Below are 16705 nucleotides of genomic sequence, written 5' to 3' on the forward strand. Positions count from 1 at the left end.
ATAATAATAATAATAATAATAATAATAATAATAATAATAATAATAATAATGTTTATTTATATACCGCTTTTCCAAATTAGATCAAAGCGGTGGAATGATGTACATGCTCAGAGTAGCAAACCATCACATGTATCTGAGAAGTAAAACCAAGTCTATGAAAGCTTATGCTACAACTTCTTTTTTCAGTCTCAACGGTGCTACAAGATCCCTTTGCATACTGATATTCCAGGCAAACGTGGCTATGTCTCTGAATTCTGCCATCACTGTGGAGACTGTGTAATTTTAATAATTTACTAAATGCTCTCCCTGCTTTGGGCTATTTCTTATCCCCTTGTGAGCCAATTTACACCACTCCTCAATTGTATCCATATTTCAGTCTTTGTACAGAAAATGTTAATATCAGGTGGAATTTGGCAACTACATGTTTGGCTATAAGCCACTAGTCTGTATTTAAATATTACTACTACTCATGTGTGCTGAAATCCACAACTGACTAACATGGCTACAACCTCTCCTTCCACCCCAGGGAAAAATGGAAAAACAATTTATCAATTTTCAGCACATAAGTCGTAATAACATGGGAACTTAAATATGAACTATTGGCCTACAACTACTGTTGCAAACAGACTAATTTATGTTTCATTTCATTTCGTTTTGTCTGGCATAAAAAAACAAAGTGTTTTGTGGCACCTTAAAGATGGACATGTATCATCTGTTGTAAACCTTTGTGGACTACCGTCTACATTATCTATCTAACGAAATGGGTTAGAGCGCACAAATACTTAAGCTTCCCTCCTTCCATTTGAAGGTGTTCATTATATAACCACATCCTCATGGTGCAGCCCTTGGATTGTACGTGGTTTCCTTCCATATTGACACTGGTATATGTGTGGCATAGTGGTGTAAATGTTGGACTATGACTCTGGAGCTCAGACGTGAAACCTACTGGGCAAGTCACATGCTCTTAGCCTCAGGGGAAAGCAATACTAAACCTCCAGAACAAATCTTACCAAGAAAACCCCATGATAGGGTTGTCATAAGTTGGAAATGATGTGAAGGCACACAACAACAACAACAACAACAACAACAACAACAACAACAGCATGGAATATACAAGAAACATCCTGGTCATCTTGATAAAGAAAGAGTAAGTGTGGAGCACAGGAGAGTCCATAAGTGTGCATAAAATGTTGTTTTAATGTGTTTCAAACATTTTAATCTTTTAAAACTATTTGATATTTTAATAGGTAATTTATTTTAATTGTTGCATTAATTTAATTCTGTTTTAATGTACTGTTTTATATGCTTTAAACTGTATTGTTTTTTAGTATTGTAAGCAGCCCTGACTCCCCATCTTGGGAGAATGGCAGAATACAGTAATAATAATAATAATAATAATAATAATAATAATAATAAATCCAGCTTGAGTTATTGATTATTAGTTTCCCTAAAACAGCATCAGATTAGAAAGAGCAAGAAATTATAATTAACCTTACAGGAACTATTTGCTGGAATTAAAGAACAATAGCTCAATTGGTGGTTGAAAGTACTGTACTGTACAAGGATTTCTGACTATGTCTGAATACTGACTGCAAAACCATCTGTACACAATTCAGATAGGTAGGCTGTGCCCCCTAGTGGAAGCGAGGCTCTTTACAACCAGAGAGAGACTTTCTTTTGCCATTTTTGGTACTGCATATGTTTTCTGTCAGCAACAAGTTTTGAAATCTTGGCAGTTCAGTCCAAACAATTTAATTCAAGAGATTTCAAAGGAACCGCAATAGAGAAGCCATGCAGATGCTTCAGGTTTTCAGTGTAAATAATGCTTGACTACCAAAGGAGCCAAAATATTTTGGAAGGGGAGAGAGAGAAAAAATATGCTGGATAAAGAAAATTATGGAAAATAAAATGTGGTAAAAAATAAGAGCTGTTCAGATGTCCACCATTTCAGGACAAAAAGGAACATGCTAGATGAAAATGTCAGGAAATAGATCTAGGTGGCTAGCTGTCTTTGCAAAAAGAAGCAACAACTTCTTATTCTTATCAAAATGTAAGGAGAATTCAGCTTGTGTGCCATTTTAATACATTTACTTTACGTTTTCCAGATCCTCATCTTCCCTATATTAATACTCACTGCAACAAACAGAGAAACTCCATTCTCCTGCCATATAGGGCCAGGGAGTCTGCGTCTCATCCAATGTTCATGAAATTCCCATCATCACAATGAAATCTTCCCATCATCCAGTCTTCCACCACTGACCAGTGGGCTTGTATCCAGTGACAACTGCAACCCCACAAATTCCTGAATCCTGCTCTAATAGGAGAAGCTGCCTTTATACAATCTTGCCTCTATCCATCTGGTATGTGATCTTCCTCTCTCTACTGCCCTTCAGGCATTATTGGCTTTTCTAGTGAGCCATGCTTTCACGTGATGTGGCTAAAGTATGACGGCCTCAGTTGAGATTTCTTACTGATTTGAAAATGTTGATTGTGTGATAGACTGGGGTGTGATGGTGGGAATTCAAATCAGTAAAATCGATTGTACAGTATTGTTCTTTTGTGTTCATGTGCACTGTACTGGGTGTCCAGAAAGGAAAGAAAAATGTAATAGATATGTGAATGGGGCTTAACTTTGAAGATTGCTTAGTAAATAATGAGTACCAAAATACAGACACTAGTCTGCTAATTGGGACAGGCTACTGGAAACAGTTCCACTGACTTCCAGCTTGTCTCCAAGCACAATTTAAACTGTGGGTGCACAACATCTGCTGGGGGACCTGGGTTCTTCTTATTGTTATATACAGTCGGCCCTCCGTTTTCACAGGGAATCTGTTCCTGAACCCCCTCCCCCCCGTGAAAATAGAGACTCACCGATATTCAAGCCCTATAGGATTGAATGGGGTGCATGCCCATGAACACCCATAGAGTGCTTGCCATGGGACCATGCCCCATTGAAATTAATAGAGATCGCCCCTCCATGAATATTGAAAACCACGGATCTCAAGTCCATGGGAATGGAGGGGTGACTGTACTTTCAGTTCAACTCTGACTTGTTGTCTTGTGTTCCTTCAAGTCTTTTCTGACTTATGGCAACACTAACACTAAGGTGAAATACAGCATGCCCGCTCCATACACGGGTGCGCCACACACGGCTTCATGTTTACATGGAAGCCGCACTGCAATTAATTGAATAGTGTGTGTGCCCATGGTGCGTGTGCGCACCATGCCACCATGAGCACGAGCCCATTCTATTGAATGGGGCTCGAGCTTATGTGGTATTTACCTTATATGTGGGGGGGGGGGGAATGGAACGGATCCCCGTGTAAGGCAAGGCTCTGCTGTATTACAGAGAATATGTGATTTGCCCAAGTTCACCCAGTGGGTTTCCATGACCAATAAAACAATTAAAATCATTGTCCTTCAGTCCTGATCCAACACTTAAACCACTACACCATGCTGGATCTCTTGACGCTCACTTAGGGCAACCCTATCCTAAGTTTTTCTTGGCAAGATTTACAGTGCAGCCGCGCCATACGCGGCCTTGAGCTTATGCGCTCAAGCCGCGGGGCGCGCACAGGGCGGAAGGGGCGGCGCGTCCCATTCAATTGAATGGGTGCGCGCCCCCGTTGTGCCCCGCACGTGCCCGTGCTGCCACGCCACCGCACACGAGCCCCATTGTTTCCAATGGGGCTCGAGCATAGGCGGAATTCGCCTTACGCAGCGGGATCCGGAACGGATCCCCCGCGTAAGGCGAGGACGCACTGTATTCAGATTTGCATGTGGATTTGAACCCTGGTCCCCTGAAGTTCTTATCCAACATTCAGATCACAATATCACTGGGTTCTTGAAGAAAGGTCTATTCTCACATCAATCAGTCTGTTTATTTTGGTAAACTATAGTGGCTTTATGTCAGCAACTCATTTGAGCCCTGTAGCGAATGTTGGCTGTATGGCAGAGTAAGCTGGCAAATACAGAAACGTGGTTCCAATTCCCAGTAGAGATAACAGCAGCTGGATGTCTTCCAGGAACTGAAGAAGTGCAGGAACCTCCGGGGACTCTCAGCAACCGATGCCAGGCTTCAGCTGATAAACGACCAGACAAGCCAAGTCTCCCGAAGTGCTTTATTTACAGTGCTATAATACAGATCACAAACGAATACCAAACTCCTACTACAACCCACAAGCAATTACTGGAAGCCCCTGAGTTTATATACCCTTCAGACCATGTGGTTTCCCAAACTCAGTGAGTTCCTGTGCAATCCAGTCAGATGTTTCATCATCCAGGTACAAGTGCACACTGGCACCAAAGTGTCCTTGAGGTTATGAGCATCAGCTGTGCTTGATCAGCCTTGTTCTTCCCAGGCTTGATGCTCATGGTCAGCCACACACACACATCTAAGCATTTCCCAGTGTGCTGACTTTAACCCTTGACAATCTGACACTCTATTCTAGTCCCTGCTATCCAACATAAACTCTGGGAAGGAAGGACATTTTGTGGTGGCCCTCCAGTCACTTCTTGTTTTGTTTTTCTTTCTTTTTTGTACTTTTTTGGCAATCCATGTGCCTCCTAGGAAGTTCCAGGCCACTGGACCCTCCACAGTTGCCCATCCCAGTTTTAACTGAATATTCTGGAACCTTAGATGCTTATAATTTTATACATGCAAGACATGTTCCCTACCATTATGCTATGTCAGGGTTGGGGGAAATTACTTTATTGAACTGTTATGGTTGCTATAAAATTCTAGGAACTGGAGTCCAAAACAAGCAAACTCTCCAATCTCTGGGTTCTGGTTCCTTGACTGAAAGAATTGCTAACTCTACAGGAAAGAGGTGAAACGTTAGGACAGCAAAAGAAAGTAGTAGAGTGCAACTGAGACCCAGAAACACACAATGGGTCTCATCCTGGCAATGGTGGCAGAGTGTACTGCGACATCTGGTGAGGCCTATTCAACAAAGGCAAAGACAGATTGACATGAAACATTCCATAAATCAAGAACGTCTTTTCTCATTTTAGAAATAACCTGTCTAGTGTTTGAGCGTTAGCACATTCCCCAGTGTGACAACTGGATAGCTCAGAAGTGGCTAATTATTAGCTGCTTTAACTGGAGAAGAAGTTTGATGTCTGTAATTGTCTGATAGTATCAGCCTGGTGTTTGGTGTCACTGAATAATTCTTCAGAGAGATCTGTTTGACAGCCCAAGGAAAAGGGTGATTGGATTTTGCTGATACAGAGGATGGTTCTGCAATGTACCAAAAAGGCTTGCCCTGACTCATCGAAAGAAGGATGGTTGTGGCACTTTGTAAAAGATGCCATAGTAGTAGAACATAACATAACAATGGCCTGTTACAGACTGCCAAAATAAAGCTGCTTCGGTCTCTTGGGGGGAGTAGGCTAATTTAAATGATGCATGCATCTTAAGAATCCGGAAGCTGCACCAAAGCTGCACTCCAGTGCTTAGGAATGGAGCGTGGCTTTGGTGCGACCTCCAGACTCTTAGGACCCATGCATCATTTAAATAGCATATCTCCAGAGAGACCCGAAGCAGCTTTATTTTGGCAGTCTGTAACAGGCCAATAATAGTATTAGTAAAGCTATTATCATTACTACTGCTACTATTATAAACTAAAACTAAGCTAAGCATTAAGCAAGGGCTTTGTTATGGGAGCACTTCTATTCTGGAAATGGCTGAGCAGCCTCTGTGCAAATTTGTGAGTATTTCTAGGAAACCACTGCTTAAGCTTGCTTGATGTACAGTAAGCCCTCCTTATCCACAGATTCAACCATCCATGGCTTGAAAATATATAAATATATATAAAAATTCCAAAAAGCAAGCCTTGATTTTGCCATTTGTAAGGGGCATCATTTTACTACGCCATTGTGTATTGTGGGACTTGAGCATCGACAGATTTTGTAATCCATCGGGGACCCTGGAACCAAACCCCAGTCGATACCAAGGGCCCCCTGTACCAGTCAGATTATGATCTCTATCCAACTTCACCACCCACCCTACAGTTCTACAGCACCAGTGATTCAGGTCCTATTCAACAGTTCAGAGGAAGCTGAAAATATTTGGATTTCAGTAGGTTTAATGCCATTAACTTGGCAATTCTCTGCCTGAAGTCGTGATTGTAAATTCCACTGAAATCAATGTAATTTACTTGTGTATAACTTTAGAGTTATACCCTGATCTAGGAAATATAATATACTCTTTTTGGACTATAAATCCCCGAACTGTGTGGCTCCTGCCAGCATTAGCATTGGCTATGGTGGCTGAAGAATTCTGAAAGTTACAGGTTTGATTGGAACCAATAAGTAGGTATGGATTAATCATTAAGTTAATCTTACACTCAGGCTGGGGTTATTAGCACATACGGATATGATGATGAAATGCATTTATAACTACAATTGGTCCCCTGAATCCATGGATTCTGCAACCACAGATTAAGTCTTGAAAATATGACTCCCCCCTCCGCAAATGAATTTCCAAAAAGCAAACCTTGATTTTGCCATTTGGGACACCATTTCATTACACTATTGTATATAGTGAGAGTCCTGGAACCAAACCACTGTATTTTTGTCTCTCTGGTTGGTACATAAATTCAGAGCCCTTTTCTTTATTTCACGTGACTGACAGAAATGTTTATTATGAATAAGTAAAATACACCCACCCCCACCGCCCATAAAGCAAACTGCTAAAAGTATGGGCATGCTGGATATCCTGCTTTTACATACCATTAATCACATGGGAGCTGAAAATAATGCATGTGAATGATACTGGCAACATCCTGTTCACTCTTCCATCAGTCATCCATGCCTTCTTCCAGGATACTCTATCCTATTCAGCTGCCCTCAACCACCATTGCATGGACACCAAACATGCTCAGTCATTTGGTGTGTGTATGGGTTCCCTTCAGATTTCCTTTCTAAAACCCTGGGAGAGGTAAGGTGATGTGTGCACCGTGTAGTAGATGTAATAGGGTAAGGATCTGTCAGGAGGGGAATGAGGGTGCCGTGCAATGGTGATTGGAATGTATGAGATTTTGAAAAGGCTGGTATATAACAATTGGTCAAGGTTGAGAGGGAGTCTGTCAAGTTAGGGATTATTTAGTGGGGTTTAGGAGATTGAGTGGTTGGAAGAGTTAGGGTCACAGATAGAGGATAGTTAGAGTCAGGGTTAGAGTTAGTTTGGATACGAGTTACAGTGAGTGAGAGAGACGTTAGCGTTGGCATTGGGATTTATATGTATTAAATCAAAACAAAAACAAAACAAGCTTCATTTATATACCGCTTCATACCGCCTAAGCAGTGTCTAAGCAGTTTACAACTGTATGTAATAAGCTAAATAGGTAATGTGTGATGTTATGTTCAATCTCTGTTTAATAAATTATTATTATTATTTTTGACTTCCGGTTGGTAATGGCGCCCGTTGAGAAGCTTTTTGGCTAGCTGGCCAAGGGCTGATCGGACATCATGGCTTTTGGGGGAGTTCAGGCTTTGTCTGACAACCCCGAAGTTCCCCCCTTGGTATAGGGGGGCTGAAGGGGGCTCGGCGGAGGCTCAATACTCTGTGATCCCGCTTCTCAGGCTTCCCAGACGGCAGTCGGGAGGAGAGGGACGGGACCGGTGGGGCCGAAGAGCATTCCATGGCCGCTTTGAATCCCCACTTGTGGACAGTGGCGTCACCAATTTTATTCTAAAGGACTCTTAAATTTGGATCAATTAATCGACTCTCATCAAGATTGAGGTGATACTTTTACAAATATCTTTATATGGCATGAATATTTACAAAAATAAGATAAAAAAGACTTTGAAAAGGAGTGCACTGCATATTGGAAAGCTTGAGTTGAGACACAGATTTACCAAAGAAGTCTTGCAGCTATCTTGGTTCTACCAAGTATTGACTTGGATGTGTGTGTGACTGTAAATCCTTTTATTATTATTATTATTTTTAAATATAAATTTTTTTAATAATAAAAAACAATTTTATACTATAACAATCGTTATAAACAAACATGTTCATACACATATACACATACACATATATACATTACATACATTTACATATCTACACACTATCACATTCTTACTTTGTATAAATCAAAGTAAAGGGATAAGGAATAAGCTCTTCTAGGACATGGTCACATAGCCCAAAAAACCCAGAAAAAATTAAAGTACTAGTTCCTTTTTGTTTACTTAACTTTTATGCCATAATGCACCTTCCCAGTGTTGAGTATCTTGTGTACATCACATTGGTAACAGCCCCTGTGAATTCACTATATGCAGTATAATGAAGACTTCTGCAAAGCACTTTGTTGCCTGAAAAATGGATCTTGTTGGTAGGATTGCCAAATGACCAGTAGAGGGAGCACTATGTTTGTAAATTGGCAACAGATAGGCATTTATTAAAGGAATATTATCTGGAACCAGTGGAACATGAGAGACTGAGAGGCTTTTCTTCCCTTTTCTTGCCCAGAACACAAGGAGATATGTAAAAGTATTTATATATGAGCTTTCTCCACTCCATTCTATTGGTTTTCAGAAAACCTGCTCACAATAGCCCACATGCCAGTGGGATCCAGGCTCATTTTTGTGCCTCTGTCTGGGATTTATCCACACCACACAAGCCATAGCATTTTGAAACCACTTTAACTGACATGGGTCCATCCTATAGAATCCTGTGGTTTGTAATTTGGTAAGGGAATTGGAATTTTCTGTACACAAAGAACCCTCCAGGGAATTTGAAATACTTCCCCAAAGTCTAATTCCCAGGATTCTGTTGGATGGAATCATGGCAGTTAAAAGTAGAATCACAGAGTCAGAACAGGCCACAAGAGCCACCGAGTCCAACTCTCTGCTATGCAGGAATTACACACCTAAAGCACTCCTGAAAGATGTCCATCCAAACTCTATTTAAAGACCTTTAAAGATGGAGAACCAGCAAGCCAGCATGGAGTAGTGGTTTGAGTGCTGGACCACGACTCTGGAGACTAGGGTTTTATTCCCTCTCCGCCATGAAACCCACTGGGTGACCTTGGCCAAGTTACACTCTCTCAGCCTCAGGGGAAGACAATGGCAAACCTCTTCTGAACAAATCTTGCCAGGAAAACACCACGATAAGGTCACCTTGTAAGACGAATGAGTGAGCTCTGACTTAAACCCAGAGCTGAAGAACCGAAGAACCAAGGAATTGTGCTTTAAACATAGCTAAAGGAACAAACAAGATGGTTCCGCGCAAAGCACTGATGTGACGAAGGTATTTGGCAACCGAGGCGAGGAAAGTCTGAAACTTGGAAGCTGAAGCGGGGTGCCGTCCAGGTGTGACGAACCATGACCGGGAAGAACCTTATCTCCTGAGTCGCCATGATGAGGAACTGACAGGACAATGGAGAACTTTGAACAGAACGAGTTGCTTTGAACACGGACTGATCTGAACAACCTGTCTCTCCTCCCAAAAGAAGAAGTTGAGTAATGGGCTGCAATATTGCAAGACTTCAGCAGCCAAAAGCCAGAGAGAAGAAAAAAGTATAAAGACCCTGGACTTTCATCTCCATTTTGTTGGCATCTACCACGGCAACGGTGTCATCCCCAGCCTTCGAGAACAACTGATCAATGTTCGGCGGAAGGAAATGTGTGTGAGTATTGTATGAATGTGTGAGTGAAAGAGCTCTTGATAATCAATGTTTGTGTTACTTGTGTGATTCAATAAATGTTACATGCATGGTGTTTAAAACCAAATTTGGTGTCTCAATGTCTTTCTCAGACTTGCTGTGAATAGGTCCACGGAGGGAGAGGTTTTCATCACACGCTCTCAGGATAAACAGGTTGCCCTTACAATCTTGGGCATAACAACCTTAGGGTTGCCATAAGTCGGAAATGACTTGAAGGCACTCAACATACGCACAAGGATAGACAGTCCATCACCCTTGAGGCAATCTATTCCACTATCTATTCCACTCTTATAGTAAAAAGGTTCTTAATGTTTAAGTACAAGCCCTAGTCTCCAGAGCAGCAGAAAACAAGCTTGCTCCATCTCTTAATGACATGTCTTCAGTTATTTAAACATGGCTATCATGTCACCCCTTAACATTCTCTTCCCACAATGCCCCCTAAATTTTAAGTATTCCAGGATTTACTCATAAGACTTTTCTCATTTGTGATGTTCTTATATGGTGGGGTGTGTGTGCAATAACTAATTTTGCTTACCCTAGCTAGAAACATGTCACCTCTTCTCCAAGCCAGACACACCCAGCTCTGTAAGGCTTGGTTTCCCAGATCCACCTGCTATAATTCTGCATTGTGCATTCACCTGTGGGTCTTCGGTCATACCATCATAGAATCATAGAGTTGGAAGACACTGCAAGGGCCATCCGGTCCATGCCCCTGCCATGCAGGAACTCATGGCATCAAAGCATACCCAGCAGATGACCATCCAGCCTCTGCTTAAAGACTTCCAAGGAAGGAGACTCCACTACACTCCGAGGGAGTGTGTTCCACTGTCAAACAGCCCTTACTGTCAGAAAGTTCCTCCTAATGTTGAGGTGGAATCTCTTTCGTGTAGCTTGCATCCATTGTTCCATATCCTATTCTCTGGAGCAGCAGAAAACAAATTTGTTCCATCTTCAGTATAACATCCCTTCAGATATTTAACCAGGGCTATCAAATCATCTCTTAACCTTTTCTTCTCCAACAGAATACCTTCTCTTTTTGTCAGTGTGTTTTGTTTTATTTTAGAACTTTCCTAGAATCATAGAATCATAGTTGGAAGAGACCGCAAGGGCCATCCAGTCCAACCCCATTCTGCCATGCAGGAAATCTAAATCAAAGCATCCCCGACAGATGTCCATCCAGCCCCTGTTTGAAGACCTCCAAGGAAGGAGACTCCACTACATTCCGAGGGAGTGTGTTCCACTATTGTGTATTCCACTGTCAGGAAGTTCCTCCTAATGTTGAGGTGGAATCTCTTTTTCTGTAGCTTGCATCCATTGTTCGGGTCCTGTTCTCTGGAGCAGCAGAAAACAAGCTTGCTCCCTCCTCAATATGACATCCCTTCAAACATTTAAACAGGGCTATCATATCACCTCTTAACCTTCTCTTCCCCAGACTAAACGTATCCAGCTCCCTAAGTCATTCCTCATAGGATATGGTTTCCAGACCCTTCACCATTTTAGTCGCCCTCCTTTGGACATGCTCCAGTTTCTCCATATTCTTTTTGAATTGTGGTGCCCAGAATTGGACACAATATTCCAGGTGAGGCCTGACCAAAGCAGAATAGATTGGCACTATTACTTCCCTTGACCTAGACACTATACTTCTAATTATTATTAATTATTATTATTAATTATTGATGCAGCCTAAAATTGCATTGGCCTTGTTAGTTGCCGCATAGCACTGTTGACTCATGTTCAACTTGTGGTCTACTTGGACTCCTAGATCCCTTTCACATGTAGTTTCATTCAGCCAGGTATGCGCCCCATTACTTCTTCCGGGGTGTGAGGTTTTTTTTCCAGCGTATGCTGAAAGCTGTGTAAGGTGCGTCTGCGTATGACACAGGTCCACTGTATATATGTTTTTAAGTAATTGCTTTAGGTACCTTAAGCCTTCAGAGTGCATTTAAAACTATTTTTGAAGTACAGGTTCAGTGTCCCTTACCTGAAATACCTGGGACATGAAGTGTTTTGGATTTCAGATTTTGTTTTGGATTTTGGACTACCTGTATTTGTATAGACTTACATAATGAGATGGGACCCCAGTCTTAACATAAAATTGATTTATATTTTGCATACATCTTATACACTTATTTAATTTATTTATTTATTTGGAGTATTTATACCCCACTCTTCAGCCACAAAGGTTCTCAGAGTAGCCTACATTTTTTAAAAATTAGACACTGAACCATCAGAAAGCAAAGGATGTCACTGTCTCAGCCACCCATGGGGGAAAAAAATGGGTTTTGGAGTATTTTGAGTTTCAGAATTCTGGACAAGGGAGACTCATCCTGCATGTAAAAAAGTCTGGCATATTTAAATGATTCAGTGAGCCATCAAAAAAGGATATGGATAATTTAGTATTGCCCTTCCATTCAATGCTATCTTTGGATTGTATTAGGTATTAAAGGGAATGCTTATCATATTCATTATGATTAACTCAGAAGTTGACGCCTCAGCAATCAGAGTTGCAAATTAACCCTTTAATTTTAAATAGTCAATCACAAAACAGAGCATGCCAAACAAGGTACATATGTGAGGAAAATCATTTGCAAAGACAGATGTCTTTCATCATTTCAGGCAAGCACAGCTGCAATACTCTAAACATATCATCTAATTTTGCCCTCTATTCCCTCTTTTTTCATAGTTTCTCCAGAATGGTTTAATTAACTGAGCCAGAAGTTGCTTACAAAGTGGTAAAGCAAAATGTGTCAAAGCACATTGACATGTTTACAACATGGGTAAGGATCCACAATAGTGAATTAGATTCCTTGCTGCTGATTAGTTTTGAATGAGCACCTCTTCTTTCTCTCTCGTATATCACCTCTCTCTCTTTGAAGCAGCAATCAAAACTGAAAGAAAAGACCAAAAGAAAAGCAGCAGCAGGGGTAGAGTAAACCTACGAGTCTCCTGCCCTGGAGGTCTTTAAACAGAGGCTGGATGGCCATCTGTCAGGGATGCTTTGATTTGGATTTCCTGCATGGCAGGGGGTTGGACTGGATGGCCCTAGTGGTCTCTTCCAACTCTACAATTCTATGATTCTACCCATGCCCTCCCATTCCAGTCTATGATAGGTACCTGAGCAACCAGTGAGATAACTCATTGGCTGGAGAGTGAAGGATTCTATGCCCATATTTGCTCTCATAAGAACTCATTGACCACGCTTGGTAATTGCTTCCTCTTTTGGTTTTCCTGTTCCCATTGCTATGCCATTGTCATTGTATGCCTTCAAGTCATTTCCGACTTATGGCAACCTCCAAGGCAAACCTATCATGGTTTTTTTTGGGAGGGGGGGCATGTTTCTTCAGAGAGGTTTGCCATTGCCATCCTGTGAGGCTAAGAGAGTGTGACTTGCTTAGAGTCACCCAGTAGGTTTACGTGGCCGAGCCAGGATTTGAACCCTAGTCTCCAGAGTCATAGTGCAATCAGTGCTCAAACCACTACACACATGCTATGCTACATCATAGATGGAGATAACTTTTGTCTCTGAAGGCTCTTGCATTGTGAGGAGGGTGCTGTATGCCCTTTAGTTTTTGTACGGAGGCACTTCCTTGTTGATTCCCACAAAGAGAAACGTGAGAAACTGATAGGGAGGGGTGAGATTGACAGGGTGGAGTGCTATGAGGTTAAGAGACAGACAAGGTGTGTGGGAGGAACTGAATCATAGAATTATAGAAACATAGAGTTGGAAGAGACCAAGGGCCATCCAGTCCAGCCCCCTGCCATGCAGGAACTCACAATCAAAGCATCCTCGACAGATGGCCATCCAGCCTTTGCTTAAAGACCTCCAAAGAAGGTTGGCTGGAGTACAGTCTGAACATGGTCCAGCACTGCCACATTTGCCCAAATGGATCCGCCTCTTCTGCCTGTTGTTGGAGAGAACCTTTTTGGGAACTGCTCTCAGGCTTTGAGACTCCTTCCCTAGGAAGTCTAGGAGGACAGGCCTTTCCTTGTTGTTCTTCTGTCGGTAGGTGAACATTTTTCTGTTCTACAAAGTCTTGGGGAACTGACATAAGAACTTTAATAGTGTGCAGTCCTATAGATTAATATTCTTTGTCTTTTTCGTGGCTTTAAGTAGTTTAATTCTACTAGAATCATATTTCAGTTAGAGGTTTTTATATGTTTTTACTTGAGAGCCAGCATGGTGTAGTGGTTTAGTGCTGAACTAGGACTCCAGGGAAATAGGGTTCAAATTCCTGTGAAGCCATGGAAATTCAGTGGGTGACCATGGGCAAGTCACACTTTCTCAGCTTCAGAGGAAAGCAATAACAACCTGCATCTGAGCAAATCCTACCACAAAAACCTTGTGCTAGGTTTATCTGAGCAGGGACGTAGCTAGGATTTTAGGAAGGGGGGGGGGGCCCGACTAAAGGCCCCCATTATAATGGGGCTTGAGAGCGGCGGCGCAGCAGCACCCACCCTTTATTTTTCTAGTGGGGGGGGGGGGGCCCCCCCCCCCCCCCCCCCCCCCCCCGGCTACATCCCTGATCTGAGGGTTGTGACTTGGAGGCACAGCAAATAATGTAGGTCTTACTGTATTTTTAAAACCTCTATTTGTTTTTAATTTTTGTAAACCACCTTGGGCCTTCATTTTGAGAAAACGTTGAACTAGAAGTGAATAACAAGCAGCAATAATTCTGTATCCAAAGCCTTCAGTGTACAACGTTTCCATCTTTCAACTTTTGGAAATACCTGCCTCACTTGTCATGCCAGTGAACTATCTTTAGAAAGGCACAGAAATATGCCGCCCCTCCTCCTGAATAATGTAAAAGGTGTATTCAATCACTGACTCATGTCTATGCAGAACAGCTAATGAGATAAACCTTAAGGGCCCTTCTCCAGTACTTTGGAGAATTTTAAGCATAAACACAACTAATATGCATACATTAGCTTCTTTGAATAATTAATAGGCAGAGTATAACTATATGAGTAAGGTAAGCAGATCCTTAATTGTTCAGCGTTGAGATGCATACTTATTGCTTAATGAATAAATAACTCTCTTGCTTCACAGGTCTTGCTGGTGGTTAATGTGTCGTGAAAAGTATTGTAAACAAATATCAATTAATAACCATTTAACATGTGGTGTTTCCATCTGATCATTGCTCCCATCTATTTTTCATGGCCATTCTGGGACTAACAGAGGGCCAGCCCTTGACTGAAAGTGCAAGGTATCTGTTAGAGGTGTGGGTTAAGAACCACTTTCAAAGAGAGAACATCCAGCAGGTGTGAGGAAGACTAAAGCTATGCTGCAAAAATAACATTTGAGCTTGTCTTACATCTTGTATTTTCTGTAGATTATACACAAAGCATGGGTGAATGACTTCCTTAGGTAAGAGACTATGGCGGCAACTGCACTGCAGAAATAATGCACTACTTTACACTTGACACTACTTTAACTGCCATGGATCAGTGCTATGGAATTCTGTGATTTGTAGTCTGTTGTGGCACCAGAGATTTCTGACAGAGAAAGTTAAATAGCCCACAAAACTACAAATTCCAGAATTCCATAGCATTGAACCATGGGAGTTAAACTGGTGTCAAGATGGATTATTTCTGCAGTGCAGATGCAGCCTATGAGAGTTTATATGCAAATGGATAGTGGGGCAATTTGTGATGGCATCCCATAGCTGCAGGAGCAGTGGTGTATGTGAGGCAATAAGCTTTTTCCAGCCCTTTAGCGATACCAAACAGAAATGGTCAATCCTTTCTTTCTATTGAAGGACTCCTACTCTGGGAGTAATCTCTTATCAAATGGGGGAAAGCAGAGAAAACAGCAGACAGGGAGAAGGTCATCTTACGTACTCTGCTCAAAATGTTGTGGTGGCTGGTTGCAGAAGTAAATGCCATGGCACAAGTGGTGGCATTCAGAGTTGTGCAAATGTAATGTCTTATTCAGAGTCTTGCAAGCCCTGTGATGCCAATATAAAGCATTGCATAGCCCTAGGAGATCCTATAGGTGTGGTCTTTAGTGGCGGGTAGAGGATCTGGACTGACTGTTGTGTAATAGAAGAAGGCAGAACCATACCACTCAATTGTGAAATGGCATGATCTCGTATTGTAGTGTATCTGTGCTATACAGTGGGTGCACAAAATCTTGACCTAAATTTCTCACTTAAATGCATTACCACTCCTCATGGTTTCTCTCATCTAAAGAAGAAAAGAGTCCCCCCCAACCCACATCACCCCGCCCCACCACCCCCGGACTTTCTCCCGCTTCCACCCCCCCCACCCACCAAGACCCCACTTCACCCCCCCCCTCCCCCCACTCACCAAACACCCCCCCCCCCCCACACCTCACCCTCCCCCACCCCCACACACCCCTAACCCACACTCCCTGTAGTAACCACCTCACCCCAACCACACCTAACAACCCCCCCACCCATCCCTAAGGTTCTTGGCTTTCTTCCATGTAGTCACAACTGTCTGACATTCCATCTTCTTCAGGGCATACTCTAGAAGTTATGAGTTACAGCAAAGCTATTTGTGACAGAGAATGATGGTATTACAGTTGCATTTATATAACAAGGTGGAAATGTGTTGTACTCTTTTTTTTGTTTTTTTTTTTTGTGTGTTTTTAATATCTTTTTTTTTGGGTTTTGTTTTATTTTATACTTTTAAAGTCAATTTTAGAGAGATCTAAATATGTTTCAGCAGAATTTTCAAGTTTTATAACATTCTTAACTATTCCTAACATTTCTATAGTGACAAAACAACTTAACCCCCCCCCCAAAAAAAAAGAAAGCCTGAAATTTTCATGATATGAATTATATTTGTTGGGCTCTTTAACAATAGATTTTTTAAATTACCTTTGTAACTCTGTCTGAAGGAGAAGAAAGAGAGAGACCACCAGAAGGGTATGTAGAATTCGTTGATATGGTGATTTGGTGAAATATTGGACAAATGGTGTTTGTGTGTGTGTGTGTGTGTGTGTGTGTGTGTGATGTGATCTTAACTGAAGATTGTCACACACCCCTCTCATTACTACCTCACAGCTTCAGGCT

Source organism: Sceloporus undulatus, chromosome 2 (genome assembly GCF_019175285.1).
Source record: "Sceloporus undulatus isolate JIND9_A2432 ecotype Alabama chromosome 2, SceUnd_v1.1, whole genome shotgun sequence".
Classification (NCBI taxonomy): Eukaryota; Metazoa; Chordata; class Lepidosauria; order Squamata; family Phrynosomatidae; genus Sceloporus; species Sceloporus undulatus.